At 37.7% G+C, this 14,355-nt stretch overlaps 1 long non-coding RNA gene across 1 annotated transcript in view; it reads left to right on the plus strand.

Moving 5' to 3' along the window:
* Positions 1-14,355, plus strand: part of LOC103608333 — a 45,054-nt gene that overhangs the window by 2,756 nt on the left and 27,943 nt on the right. The window contains exon 2 of the long non-coding RNA XR_552040.1: positions 4,993-5,090. This is a non-coding gene — a long non-coding RNA (uncharacterized LOC103608333). The remainder of the gene's footprint in view (positions 1-4,992; positions 5,091-14,355) is intronic.

Below are 14,355 nucleotides of genomic sequence, written 5' to 3' on the forward strand. Positions count from 1 at the left end.
GGACCGGCAACGAGATCGCAACCCTCGGTGTTGCCCCCGCACCTCGCTCAGCCAGTGAGCGGGAACTGGTCTTGATTGACTTTTTTAATCTTCATAATTATATCCTTACCTGTAAACTTGTCACCTAAGAAAAATCATCTATTCCCCTATGCTGATGCAAGGTGTTTCTTCCCTCCCAGTCATATATAGTGAATGAATTTCTTATAACTATTTTTTATTCAGATTTATCTATTACCGAGGGGTTCATTGTTCAGACTAGCCTAATAGAAGGTGAGGTCCCCAGTTTTTCACAGTGAGCTGACCAAAATTGTTCTTTTGCTAAGTAAGGTCCAGTCAGGAAAGGTGGCTTCACTGGGGAGAAACATGGCAGTATTGTTTGCGATGAATGAGTGAAATTTACTTAATGCTTAGTCTTGTTCCAGCCTAGAATTTGATGTACTTGTTGACTGATACTTTTTGGGGAGGGGCCCTGTTAGGGAACTGTCATTGTCAGGGATTGTCATGGGATCCAGAACATTGGGTTCAAGGCTTGGGATTCAGAAAATCTTCCTGTGTATAAAGTGAACCTTGGCTTATAACAAATTCTATTTTATGTCCCTTAAAATATACAGAAAAGTAGGCAAAGTGAGCATATGTAAGCTATTTTAAGCTGATTGATGCCAACACTAATGGGTATTCCTATTTGAAGTATATTGACATCCTTTTTTAAGTCATTTAGACCGAAGGCTTCTTCTGATGGAGGCAACATGCATTGGTTGTCAACGTTAGTATGCAGAGGAATCTCCTCGAGCCCTGTTCCCAGAGATTTTGATTTAGTATGTCTGGGGTGGGGCAAAAGAATCTTAAATTTTAATAAGCACTGTAGTTGACTTTGGAGCAGGTGGTCTGAGGATGTTATAGCATAATTCTTAGGGCCTAGTAGGAATCTTGTCACTAGTCAGGTGACCTCTGGTAAGGTACTTCATCTTTTCTAAGCATCTGTCTCCTCATTATAAAATTAAAATTATAATACATAACTATACTAATATATAACTTGTGGGGTTTTGTAAGAATTAGATAAGTAAAACACTTAGAACAGTCCTGGCTCCTAGTCTGCATTTAACAAATGGCCCTAAGAGAATTAGTTGTGGAGATTCTGGTTCTGGGGAGACTAGAGTAAGCACACTTGTCGCAGCCTGTTCCATTGAGCGGAGTGATAAGACCTGGACAGAATGCATGGAACCTCTATTTGAGGACCCTAAAAAGTAAATAGGAGGAGAATTAAGGAAGAACACCAGAATTTGAAGTACCTCTAAACTGGCAGTAAGTTTACCAGTATTTCTCTCTAGTTACTTCTTTACCTATATGCAGTACAGCCTTAAACCTGGGAGTGGGCACCAGGCAACAGAGCTGAGTGCCAGGAGATGTTCTTTATTTCTGGTTCAAGGAGCATGAAAAAGTGAGCATAATGTCAGAGAGAGTATAAATCCTGCAGTTTTTCCTCCTTTCCATTTTCTCATGCCTCAGCCCCCAAGTAATCCTGTAGTAGTAGCAGATGAGCAGGAGCCAAACTCTGAGGAAGAGGAACTTTCCTTTTTAGTGCTGAGCTGTGATCCCAAAGAGAAGAGTGAGTCCTCTTGCTTTTTTCTCTGTCCTCCCACTGCTCGGCCTCTGCCCTGGGAGTATGGTGGGGAGTGAAGCAACTTAGGAGTGAGCCCCAGGGATCTAGAAAGTGCTGGAGAGACTGCAGAGAGAGAAGAGCTTCGCAAAGCAATCTTGAAGTTGTTTATGAACTCTTGGTTTCACCCCTGAGCTGCACATGCACTGGTCTGATTCTAATCAGCATACCAAAGATTTTGAGAAATCAATTAACAAATAGACAACTGCCCAGGTTGTAATGTGACCATTAAATTGGGCATATGCGGGGCAGATTCAAATAGCACTGCAAAGGCTTTGAAAACTGAACCAACATTACAATCAAAGCACACAGAAGGTGGGTTGGAACTTGCAGCCTGGACCTAACCAGGTCAATTGCCTGCTGAAAACAATAACAGCAAAAATTCTCTGTAGGATTTAAACAAGACCCAGAGGCCATAATATAATATTCAAAATGTCCAGGATATAGTCCAGAATTACTTAGCATATGAAGAACCAGAACTTGCATGAGAAAAGACAATAACTAAATGCCAATGCCAAGACAACACAGATGTTGGAATTAACTCACAAAGGCAACAGCTATTATAAAAATGCTCTAACAAGCATCACAGACACTGTTGAAACAAATGGGAAAGTGAAAATGTACAGCAAAGAGATAGAAGATATGAAGAAGAACCAAATGGAAATTTTAGAACTGAAAAATAAAATAACCAAGAAATAAAAACACTTCGCTGGATGAACTCAGTAGCACAATGGAGATGACAGAGGAAGCAGTCAAGGAACTTGAAGATAGATCAGTAGAAATTATTCAATCTGAACAGCAGAGGGAAAAAAAGATAGCTCTTCCTACTTAAAAAAAGAAAGAACAGATTCTCAGGGGCCTGCGGGACAATAACAAAAAGTCCAATATTTATGTAATTGTAATCTTAGGAGAAGAGAAAGAGTACATGCTGAAAAAATTTTTGAAAATTTCCCAAATTTGCTGAAAGATAAAAGCATATAGATTTAATAATTTTTGCAAAACCAAATGGGATAAACTCAAAGAAATCTGTGCCTAAATATATTAAAAACTAACTGCCGAAACTAAAGACAAATACAAAAATCTTGAAAGCACCCAGAGATAAACAATGTATTACCTGTGGGGAACAATGACTCAGTTGACTGCAGATTTCTTGTCAGAAACTACAGAGCTTCCAGAAAGAGAGGGCACAGCATGTTTACGAAACTAAAGACAAATACAAAAATCTTGAAAGCACCCAGAGATAAACAATGTATTACCTGTGGGGAACAATGACTCAGCTGACTGCAGATTTCTTGTCAGAAACTACAGAGCTTCCAGAAAGAGAGGGCACAGCATGTTTAAAAGGCTGGAAGGAAGGAACTGCCAACCCAGATTTAAAACTTCAGTAGAAATATCCTTAATAACTGAAGGTTAAATGAAGACATTCTCCTGTTAAGGAAGCTAAGAGATTTTGTAGCCAGATGACTACTCTAAAAGAATTTTCAAAGGAAGTTCTTTTACCTTCTGTAAATGATGTCTGAAGAAAACTGGGAACACCAGGAATGAAGAAAGATCAACACAAGTAGTAAATATCTGGTGAATATAATATTCTCATGAGTTATTTGAAGTATGTTTATTGGGTGAAAGCAAACATTAAGATATTGTCTAATGTGATTTTCAGTATATGTTGATGTTACTATGTCGTTTCAGTTTTCATGGGGCCCTCCCTCTTTTTCTCCCTCTTTTCCTTCATGTTTAAATGAACATATGCTTTATTATTTATTTTGTGGGAAACAGTACCTAGTTGGAATACTTCACATTTATTTAGTGCTTAACATGTCAGCATTTTTACATGCACTGTTGTTTTATTTTAGTCCCAGGCAGCACTCTTTTTCAGGCACCTGAAGAATGGTTATGATCACAGCTCTTGAAGCTGTCTCTAGAAACATTTCATGTGTTAGCCAGCATAGCTGAAGACAGAAGGATAATTACTTTGACTACTGTTTCACACCAACTTTGAAAGAGAAAAGAGGTCCAATAAGTCAAATACAGAGGAGTCATGGGCATCCCAGTTACCCTTGGATGCAGTCACTCTAGTTTTTTTTATGTAGCTGATAGCATATTCTGGGTAAGGCCAGATTTATAAATTAAACTTGGGATTTAGTGAAGATACTTGCTTTTTTCTTAAAATGACTTATGCACCTTTAGGGAGGGAGGTTTCTGACTGCTGGACATGACTTGAGGCCAATTCTGAAATCAGGTGTAGTGACAGGAAGGTTTCTAGAAAGGGCACTGTATGTGTCGCTTTTTAAAATCTGGGAGAGTAAGGCTGTCTTTATTATTCCTAAAGGAAATGAATAAGTGGAACATGTGAAAGAGAAATTACACCATTGAGATGGTCTCTTTACTCCGGGGAATCCTCTTCACTTCTCTCTCCTTTGTAAGATGATTAATGGATTGATTTTATTTAAACTGTGGGAAACAAATGAAACCATTAAATGTTTATATTGAAAGCAAATACATTAATAAAGGCAGTGAAGCTTTCTCTAGGCCACATGGCCTGCCCCCAGCCCGTAAATGCTCCTCTGACTTTCCAATGCAACTGCCAAACACTGCCTCCACACATTCTTTTTAAAACTTCTTTTCCATTCCAAATCCACTTGGTACTTTCATTATGGTCTTGTTAAAATTGCAAGATGTCCAAAGGGACTTGCAAGATAGATTTTCCCTTTATTGGGGAGGAACAAAAGAGGAAGTATATGAAAGTATTTCTAGTCAGTATTCCTTCAGGGAAACATACCAAGGAAAAATAGCGACACTTGTATAGGAAGATCTTTTATTTTGGCATTGTTTTAATGATGAGCATTTGGGTGAATGTATATGTTTTCTTTTTATTTTAGCACCTTGTACAACATCCTGGATAGGACTTCGGAGACAGATAATACTATTTTATTTACATGTGGAACAAATAAGTGAACCTCTAAGATTTATGTTGTTTGTAGCCTTTATATGATGTTGTTTCTCAGAATTAGGTCAGTTATACCTGATTTTGTATCTTTCTCCCTACATCCTGTGGATAAGACTTTATTTTTATTTTTTCAATGGGGATCTGATAACTCTTTTTCTGTGCTCCCATATGTAGGCATACATGCTTAAATGTAGTAAAAACCTCTTATAAGTGACAAACCCGATCCGTCCTAATTGTGTGATTGCTCCCTTCATATCCTTTTGTTGAGAGACAAAGACCAGCAAGGAATGCTCCTGAGAAGGGAGTGATAATCCCTGAATACTAGCACCCAGAGACAGGTACATAGAAAACTTGTAAATTAAAATTTAAAATTATTTTTCCCTTTTAGATCTTGAATTTGCCTGAGTTGATTGATGACTCCAAGTATAAGACTAACCACCTTCGGGTACAGAATAGAAAAGAGCTTATTAAAATACTATCTACACGGTAAGCTTGGATCTAGTATTCATACATTTAAGAATAGATATGTAATAAGCATTTATCTGGTGTTTTGTGTTTTTTTTTTTTTTTTTTTAAATTAGATCAACTTGTTATTCTCTTCCATTTCACAAAACTAGTTAGTGGAAAGATGTTTTAAAGCTACATATATCGCCGGACATGAAAAAAGACAAAAAAAAGGAAAAAAAAAAAAAAGCTACATATATATATATTGTTCAAATGCATTTTTTTTTTTTTTGTCTTTTGTCTTTTTTCCGTGTCCGGCAATGGATCGCAACCCTCAGTGTTGCCCCTGTACCGGACCGGGGAGCGGCAACGGGATCGCAACCCTCGGCGTCACTCCCGCGCCTCGCTCAGCCAGTGAGCGGGAACTGGTCTGTATGTGGGATCCGAACCCTCGGGCGGGAGCGCCGCCGCGCTTCCCAAGCGGCGCACTTATCCAGTGCGCCACCGGGCCGGCCCGTTCAAATGCATTTTAAAGCATTATATATGTTTTATTAAAGACTGATTCATAACAATGATATATATATAAAAGTCACAGTGACTTGAATTAGGTTGCTTCACTGTGGCCTATAACTGTTTGGGTAAGTATATTATAAGTAGTAATAACAACAGTAATAACATTAATAATTCAACATTATTTTATACTTTTATTGTGTTAAATATTCCATATATATTATCTCATTTCACTTTTATAATTATCCCGTGGAGTAAGTTTTGTTATTGCCATTTTACAGGTAAGGAAACTAAGGCAAAGGGAGGTAAGGTCAAGATGTTGTTGGCTTTTCTGAGCCCCTCCTGTGCATCATTGTGATGATTCTGTGTCATTGAAAATGCCAGATTGAGTAATAGGTCATAAAATATTAATGTTAATGAATTAGAGTATTTAATTTCCAAATTATTTCATTCATGTTAGGTTATGCTTTTGTAAAACCTGTACCAAGTTTTCAAGTTTGACTCAAAAAATAAAAGTAAGTTATTCTTTCCTTTTAGTTTCACTTTTGTTTGTTTCTAAACTTCTCCTCAATCTGTAGAAATAAGCTTTGTGGGTTTTATGGATCTAAATACCCACATAGCTGTTCTTCAGTATTGAAAATTTGCTCTCATCATACCAATAAATTAGGTACTTTTTTTCCAATACCATATCTAGCCTTTTGAAAAGGTCCATGTATTCCTATGTAGTGTATATCAAAGTTCTTAGGAAATAGAATTCTGCTGATGTTATTTTTATTTCTGTTCTTAATATTTGGGGGTCTCTACATGAGTTTCTGAGTCAACATTCATTTACCTGTTTGTTCTTTCCTGGATTTTAAATACCACTTCTCGATGCTGCTTGTATCTCCTCCATGTGCCAAATGCTCTTCACATCAATGGGGCTCTGTGTGTGGGACTGATACACACAGAGTGGGGGAATGAGAATTGAGCTCCCCTTTCCTGGTCATTAGTTAAATATAACTCAGATTCTGCTGCAAAGCCCCAGAGCCCTCTTTGATTAACCTTTCTCCACATGAGAATTGGCCATTTATTTCTGCTTTTTGCCTCTTTGCCTCTCAGGCATTTTTAATTCATTTAATTCATTGATATGACTTTTTCCTTTCACACCATGGTTACCAAGTTTCAATAATAGCCACTTGTGAGAACCTTATCAAAAGCTCTTTGATAGTCTAAATAAATCATGTCCATGCTGTGAGAAGAGATCCCAAGAAAATATAAAACCTAGGCAGATACAAGTGTCATCTTGTTATTTAGTTGCCAGCACTTTATAGCTTCAAGAACCACAAAGTTAAGTCATTGGTTTCCTGTGTCCTAAAACTTTTATTCCTTGCTAAATTTTGTTATAGAATTCAACTGTGGAAAGACTTTTAGCAACATCTGTAACAGATTAGTTTCTATTTTTCCTCTTTGGGGTGATCAAATAATCTGTCACCTTCTTTCTACTCTTAAACACAGAAGTGAGAGTTTAACCCATGAGGATGTTACATTTTTATTCAGATTCAACAAGGAATAAGGAATCAAACTACAAGGAAAGGACTAGGGTGTAGTCTTAAGAGAGGAAATTTGATAGGGAGGTCACATCATCATAGGTACTGCTATTAAAATGTAGACCACAGAGCCCTTGGTTGCTTGGAGACCAGCTTTTGTGCTCTCTTCTGCTAGTGTGTTGACATTTTTTTGGTACTCTCTTATGGCTTGCAGTTCTGCAAGTCTCTTCCCCTTCATGATGGATCAAATAGTGATGATCAGGGAAGATTTATTCCCATTTATAACCTTGTCATTTGTTTTTTTGAACAGATGTCACTGGATTCATTAGTACTGTTTAGTGCTTAGAAGTCTCTGTGAATGCTTTAAAATTTGCCACTTTTATTATATGATTCTGTGTTTTTCCAATATTCAAAAACCTTGGTGGCTGTCAGTGAATTACAGGATTAAATCTAGTCTCTTCATTTTGACATTCAGGGTCCTCCACAATCTGACATCACCTTTCCTGTCCACCTTTTATCTTAATACACTTTAATTAGAAAGCCCCTGCTCCAGCTACACTCCCATTTGGCTTCTTTTGTTTTCTCTTTGCAGTGCTTCCCAGACTTAACATTATTCTGAAACACAGTCATTCTTCAAGGCCAATTCTACATCTCCACGAAACCACCCTCTAATATTTCTATCTGGGTTCTCAGTTGGAGGGCAGCAGCTGTAGGAAAGAAGGTGTCCTTTTTGGACCTAGTGTTCAGCCTATCAGTTAACAAACACAAGTACCATCAGTATTAATTGTTGTTGGGGGTGATGTAGCTCAGGGGTCTGCTCAGCATTCTGGTCTTGCTCAGCACATTGTTCCTTTCATTTCACAGATATCTCAGGACTTGTGAATCACTATAAGTTTGTTTTCTAACAGCACTCACCCACAAAAAGATGCAAGGAGAAAGGAAGGAGAGAAACCAGCATTTGGTGGATTCCAAGTACATGCCAGATAAGCATTACTATTATTGCTATTTACAGATGAGAATTCTGAAGTTTAAGGAGGTTAGTCTCAAGGTCAGGCACATAGTGAATAGTTAATTAGAAATGGAATTCAAAAGGCCACACTTTTTCCATATATCATATTGCCTCCCCAAAGTGGCATATGAAATGTTACTGTGTCCTTGTTTGTTTATTCACTCAAATTTTTTTGACCCCTTATGATATAGTAGGCACTGTTACAAGCATTGGGGGGTAGAGAAGTGACTGAAACAAAGTAAATTGGTGAAAAATAACACAGGAGTGCCAACAACTGGGTGTGAGGCTGGTGATCTTGTTCACGCTGGTCAGAGAGGGCCTTTGTGATGAAGTGACGTTTGAGCAGACGCCTGCGGGGAACGAGAGCAGGAGGCGGCAGAGGGCGGTGTGCCTGAGCTGGGCAGCAAGAGTGGGTTCAGGAAATGTGTTGTGAAAGGCGTGATAGTCCTTATGACAAAGGAGTTCCTTAAACTCGTAAAATAAAGGATTTTTTTCATTTTGGTCATAAAATGGGTTTACTTAGCAGCAGCTTCTATTTTCTGTCTAACCTGAAGAGAAGTCTTAAAGGGAATACTCTACCTGGTAGAAAGTTCAAAGTGTTCCTGTAATGTGGAGTCAGCAAGACCTCCCTTCTGACCTGCAGAGACCAGAGTGACCTCAGAGTGTAAGTGCTGTCGGCTTCCCATTTGCTCATGCACTCATTTATTCCTTAAATATTTATCAGTCACCTACTATGTGCTAAGAACTGTTCTGAGCACCAGCAGTATAGCATTAAAAAATAGACAAAAACCCTTGCTCTCCTTTCTCTAGGGTAACCCTTGCTGACTTTCCAGAAGACATGTTTCTTTTGTTGTCATTTTTTAACCCTTCCATAAACCATTTGTTTTGATGAACCTAAGAAGTTAGTTTTCCATATTTTTCATATAACCTTGTAAAAATTTTTTTGTTTTACAAAAGTATTGCATCTACAGTCTGTGCCTGTTACTTATTGTCTTTTTGTCTTTTTTTGAGCTTGTTGATGTACTTGCACATGCTGCAGTTTTTTTTAGTGTGGTTTGCCAATTACTTCTATAGTGAAAGTGTATTTTAGTAATAGTAACTACATTACCATGTGAGTATACCATGTTTTTGCCTTTGTTTGCTATTAAACATTACATCATAAGCACTGTTCTTTAATGCTCATAGGCGCTTTCCTCAGCCTATATTTTTATTTTAGAAAATCTTTAAAATATGTAAAAATGTAGATGGATTTGTGAGAGTGAATTTGCACTGCCAGTAACTTTAAAAACAAACTCTAGGAATGATGGACTCACTGCATTTATTTAAAAAAAAACCCTCTGAGCCCTCACACCCAACTTGATATTTAAAAGTGAAAACAGAAGCATTCATGGATTTTTACAAAGTCTGCTGTCCTAAATATACATGTGAATTTCCTCTTGTGTTTCAATATCTTCCTTCCAAAGTATTTTTCTTGAGCAATTTTTGAGTACTTCCCTCCCTGTCCGTGGTAAGCATTCATTTAATTTTTTTAGAATCAGATGATTCCCTTTGTGTTCGCCTGTGAAATTCGCAGACTCTTTTGAAAGTGCTACCAGAGATGTCAGTCATTTACCTCACCTCTCTGTTATTCTAGCTAAGTGCAGTTTGACGCTACTCTCTGAGAGTGGTCAGCCTCATCGGCGGCTGCCTGTTTTGGTCATCAGCAGTGTTTTCCACAGCCAGCACACACATTTCCCCTTATGTGCTCTCAGCTGTTACTATTCCCCAGCCATGGCTCTGAGCAAATCTTTTTTTTTTTCACTTAAAGGTGGAAGAATTTTCCCTGGAGTTTGCCATTTTATCCAGGGTGTTGCAGAAAGTTTGTTTACCCAGCTGCTAACATTGAAAACTAGGTAAAACTAAAGCATGTTAAAATTCCCTAGCTAAAACTCGGAAGAGAAGATGGAGACTAATCAGGGCCAGATAAAGCAAACCCTTTCTTTGCAATGCTAAGGAGCAGCAGACTTTTACACCCGTGCTACTGACACACCAGAGGAGCATTTTTGCAATAGTTAGGACCTCAAAAGAAAGAGCGAATGTTCTTGTGATGTACATTGCAAGTAAGAAGAGAAGTATAAAGGTGATATATTAGTGGTTGGCGAAAAATAATAGGAAGACATGAAATGAGGATGAAAGGCAAGAGAAATGATGGAGAATATAGAAATAAAATTCATTTTATTCCCTCCTTCTTCCTCTCTTCACCAACGTTTATTAGCCACTGACTGTGTACCTTGGTCCCACAGATGCAGAGGCAAAAGATGAGACCTGGGCTCTGGAGGAGCTCATAGTCTAATTAGGAAAACAAACAAAGAAATGGCTTAAGTAGTGTATAGGAAGTGCCAAGGTAGGCATATGCCCAGAAAAGGGGCAATTATAATCTGGGCGAGTCAGGGAAAGCTTCCTGGAGACAGTGTGCCACCTGAGGTGAGTCTTTTCCTTCCTTCCTTCCTTCCTTCCTTCCTTCCTTCCTTCCTTCCTTCCTTCCTTCCTTCCTTCCTTTTTACTGGTTATGAATATTCATGGGGTACAAAGCAAATTGTCATCACTCGTGCCTAAGATGTGATGGCAAGATCCATACTGGAAGCATGACCATTACCACAAATTGTGATTATATCCCGTGTCCCCCACCCAGTTATTCCCGTGAGGTGAGTCTTGAAGGACAAATACAATTAGATAGGGGAGGAAGAAAATGAGTTCACAGAAGGAAACATCGGCCTAAGTATAATTTGATAGTAATAAAAAAAAATCAAGGGAGAAGAAAAAAAGCAGTTTGGAAAGACACTGATGACAACTTTTAAACTGCTTTTGAAAAAATGTTACACATGTAAAGCCAATGTATGTCAATGTAGTCCTAGTGAAAGCATTCAGAGAAGTTGGTTATGCTAAGTTGTCATAAATAAAACTAACAGCATTAGATAAATTCCACTTTTAAAATGCTTTGGCAATTTCTTTAGTAAAAGAAATAATTTTTAGTTTTGATGATTTGATTTTTTCCTTAAATTTCTGATATATAATTGAATATTTACTTATACTAAGAGTTTACTATATTAAAACATTGTGAAATTAAATGCCGTATTTCAGGGCCTTCTAAACAGAGGTGCTCAACAAATATTTGCTGAGTTGAATCAAGAGTTTCAGAGTTTACTATATTAAAACATTGTGAAATTAAATGCCATATTTCAGGGCCTTCTAAACAGAGGTGCTCAACAAATATTTGCTGAGTTGAATCAAGAGTTTATTAAAGACCTTCCTCTAACCTGACCATTTTCTCAATTTGTTATCAAATTATTTTTAATAGACTTGTATGGAATATTGGAGTATTGGACCTGGAATATTTCTAGGCTGTTGATGGAGAGACTGTAACTTCAAAGGTGCCTACATTTTATTTTACTTAAAAGAAATGTCTTGGTACCATGGGCAAATTTTATCATTCCACTTCCCTGCCTAGGTCTTTCTGGGACTCTGCTGCTTTAAGAATAAAGTTTAAATCACTTACCTTAACACATGTAGTTGCATCTCCCACCTTGTTGCCTTGCTCCAGCCACACACAACCACTTGCTGCTCCTTACAGTGTGGCCTGGTCTTCTAATCCTCTGTGCTGTCCCACCTGCTTGTTGCTTTACACTAAAATGATGGAGCTTCTTCATCTCACTGGCCTTTAAAAAAAGCACAAGTTCCAGGAGCTTTTCCTGCCTCGCTTGCCGTTAATGAGCGGCCACTCCTGTGCTGCTGCGTCAAAGCTTCTGTGGCACTCAGTTGTCATCAGGTATTTACTTCTCTTTCTCCTTGACAAGACAGTAAATTTCTTAAGACAGAGACTGTGTCTTTTTGATTTTTATTTCTAGTGTCTATTTGTGTTTATGGCACTCAATAAAATATTCTTTCAGTTTGTGAATGTGTAAACCAATTATGGACAAAGCCGTCCAAGTATGGTGGTACTGGCCAATGAGAAAGAGGTAAGATCCCCAATGTCAGGTCCTACAAAACCAGAAGAAGATAGCAGTGGTAGCAGGAAGTGAGGACTTTGAACTAACCAGGGAGGCTCGTATTATGATCAAGGAATGTCAGAAGACCTGAATTGAGACCCCAGTCTTCCACTGGCCAACCCTGTGTTCTTGAGTAAGTCCCCTGATTGCCTTGAGCCTCAGGTTCTCATATACCAGATGCGAGTAATGATACCTACCTCACAGTGTGAATTAAAAAATGGAACAAGTATGAAAGCAGCTAGCACATTGCTGAGCATGCAAGAGTGCTCCGTCTGTTTGAGGAGAATCTCAATCCTTGAGAACCATAAATTACAGTTCCCCAATTTTTTACCATCCAAATTCTATATCACTTTTTAATTCACGAACCCCACGTTTCTGATTATTTTCTCCCAAACTGTAATTATTACGATAATCAACCACAATTTTTATTTAATAAAGTTCCATTTAATAGCCAGAAATCTTGATTAGGATGATATAACTAGTATTATTGTACCAATTTGATTTAATTTTAGCAAAAGTCAAGCATGACATTTCAGTTGACATGTATGGACTAGTTGTAGGTAGATAAATAATTTCTATTCAACTTTCGAAAAACTGAAAAGAGCTCACAAGACTTAGGAATATATTTAACTTTGTGCTACTTTCCTATTGAAGTTTATTAATGGTGCTTAGTTTTTTGTTTTTTAACCAAGTGGACCTTAATAGTCCATATTCTTTTCCCTTTCAAGAGACACTTGTTCTTCAGTGTGGACAATGAATTTGGGACTGTGAGCACTCCACTTGAGTTATTCCTTGCATTAGTGGCTGGACTTTCAAAGAGAAGGAAACAATTTGTGTGTTCCTTAGTTGCTACGCTGTGCTAATAGCCTCCATGAAAAGCTTCAGCCAGGGTTTTCACAGTCTCAAGTAAAACACATCCTTGTGTTCTGCTGTGTCATTTTTATGGATAAGTTTTTCAAGGTTTTAATGGATATCTTTGGGTTTCTTGAAAGCTGTTGACTTTACTTTTCTGTTAAATAGCATCTATAATTTCCTTATTTTTTATTTTTAGTAGAAAATAAAACTACCTCATATTTATTTTCTAAGAGCTATCTATATCTTTCCCCTTCCCCTTTCCCCTTTTCTTAGATATCTCTTTGATTCCTCCCTCCTGCCTTCCTTCCCTGCCCCATCTTCATACCCCTATCCTGCTTTTCACAATTTGAACTTTTAAAATTAAAGAATAAATGGATTTTATGTATCACCTTCCTAGTTGGGTTTTACTTATTTGCATAAAGGCTTCACTGAACATGTGGTTTGCTTAGAGAACAAATAGGATTTTTATCAGTGGCTACCTATATGATACAATTTAGAAAGGCAGGAAGGAACCTCTATTCTATGGAATATAACTCTTTCTAACACATACATTGATAATTACAGAAGTTCTGCAGTTATAGATTTTTTTTCTTGTGGCTTAAAAGTTTGTCTACTCAAGTTTCAAATAGCACAGGACAGATTAAAGTACAAACTCTGATTCCTTAGTGTAAATAAGTTTACTCACACTAGATTTTAATATGGAGAAACTAGAGAAATTGTCAAAGCACTGGGTGCCTAAGGTGGGTGAAGAGGAGTGGAATGAAAAGCTGAGAGCCATCAGGATCCCCGAGGTTAAGTTCACCTTCCTGACACTTTTCCCTAGGGCTGGGAGGCTATGATCAATTCCACCCCTTCGTAAACCCGGCAACCATCGACTCATGTTTTTAATATACATAGAGAAACTTATTCTTTTCTTCCTCCGAAACATTTTTGTTTCGTCTAATATTCTCTTTCGCATGTGATCACATTTTAAAATCTCTTCTGCCAGCCTTTTTTTCTGACTTCTGTTAACATCATTTGAGGCTGTATTTCATATGATTTATATATATATATAAATCCTCAACCTACATATTTAGTTTTTCGTCACCTCACTGCAGCCCGTCATAGTGCTTTGAATTGTATTACTGTAGGTTCTTCTGGCATGTACTGCAGAAGGGCTAATTTGGACAAGTGTATCTGATGTTTGGTGAGGGTCACATTGTTTTCTTATGCATTCCTTGGCAGCTCTGCCATTATCAGTTAATAGATGGTCCTTGTAAAATGTCTATATTTTATATGGTACATTTTCTAAATGTTGATTATTTGGAGATAGATTTAAGTCGCTATGTTTTGTTACTATAAAATCAGCCTGGAGGGTAAAAGAAAGAAAGAAACAGCTCTGG

This window comes from Galeopterus variegatus, unplaced genomic scaffold (genome assembly GCF_000696425.1).
Source record: "Galeopterus variegatus unplaced genomic scaffold, G_variegatus-3.0.2 Scaffold8319, whole genome shotgun sequence".
In the NCBI taxonomy this organism is placed as follows: Eukaryota; Metazoa; Chordata; class Mammalia; order Dermoptera; family Cynocephalidae; genus Galeopterus; species Galeopterus variegatus.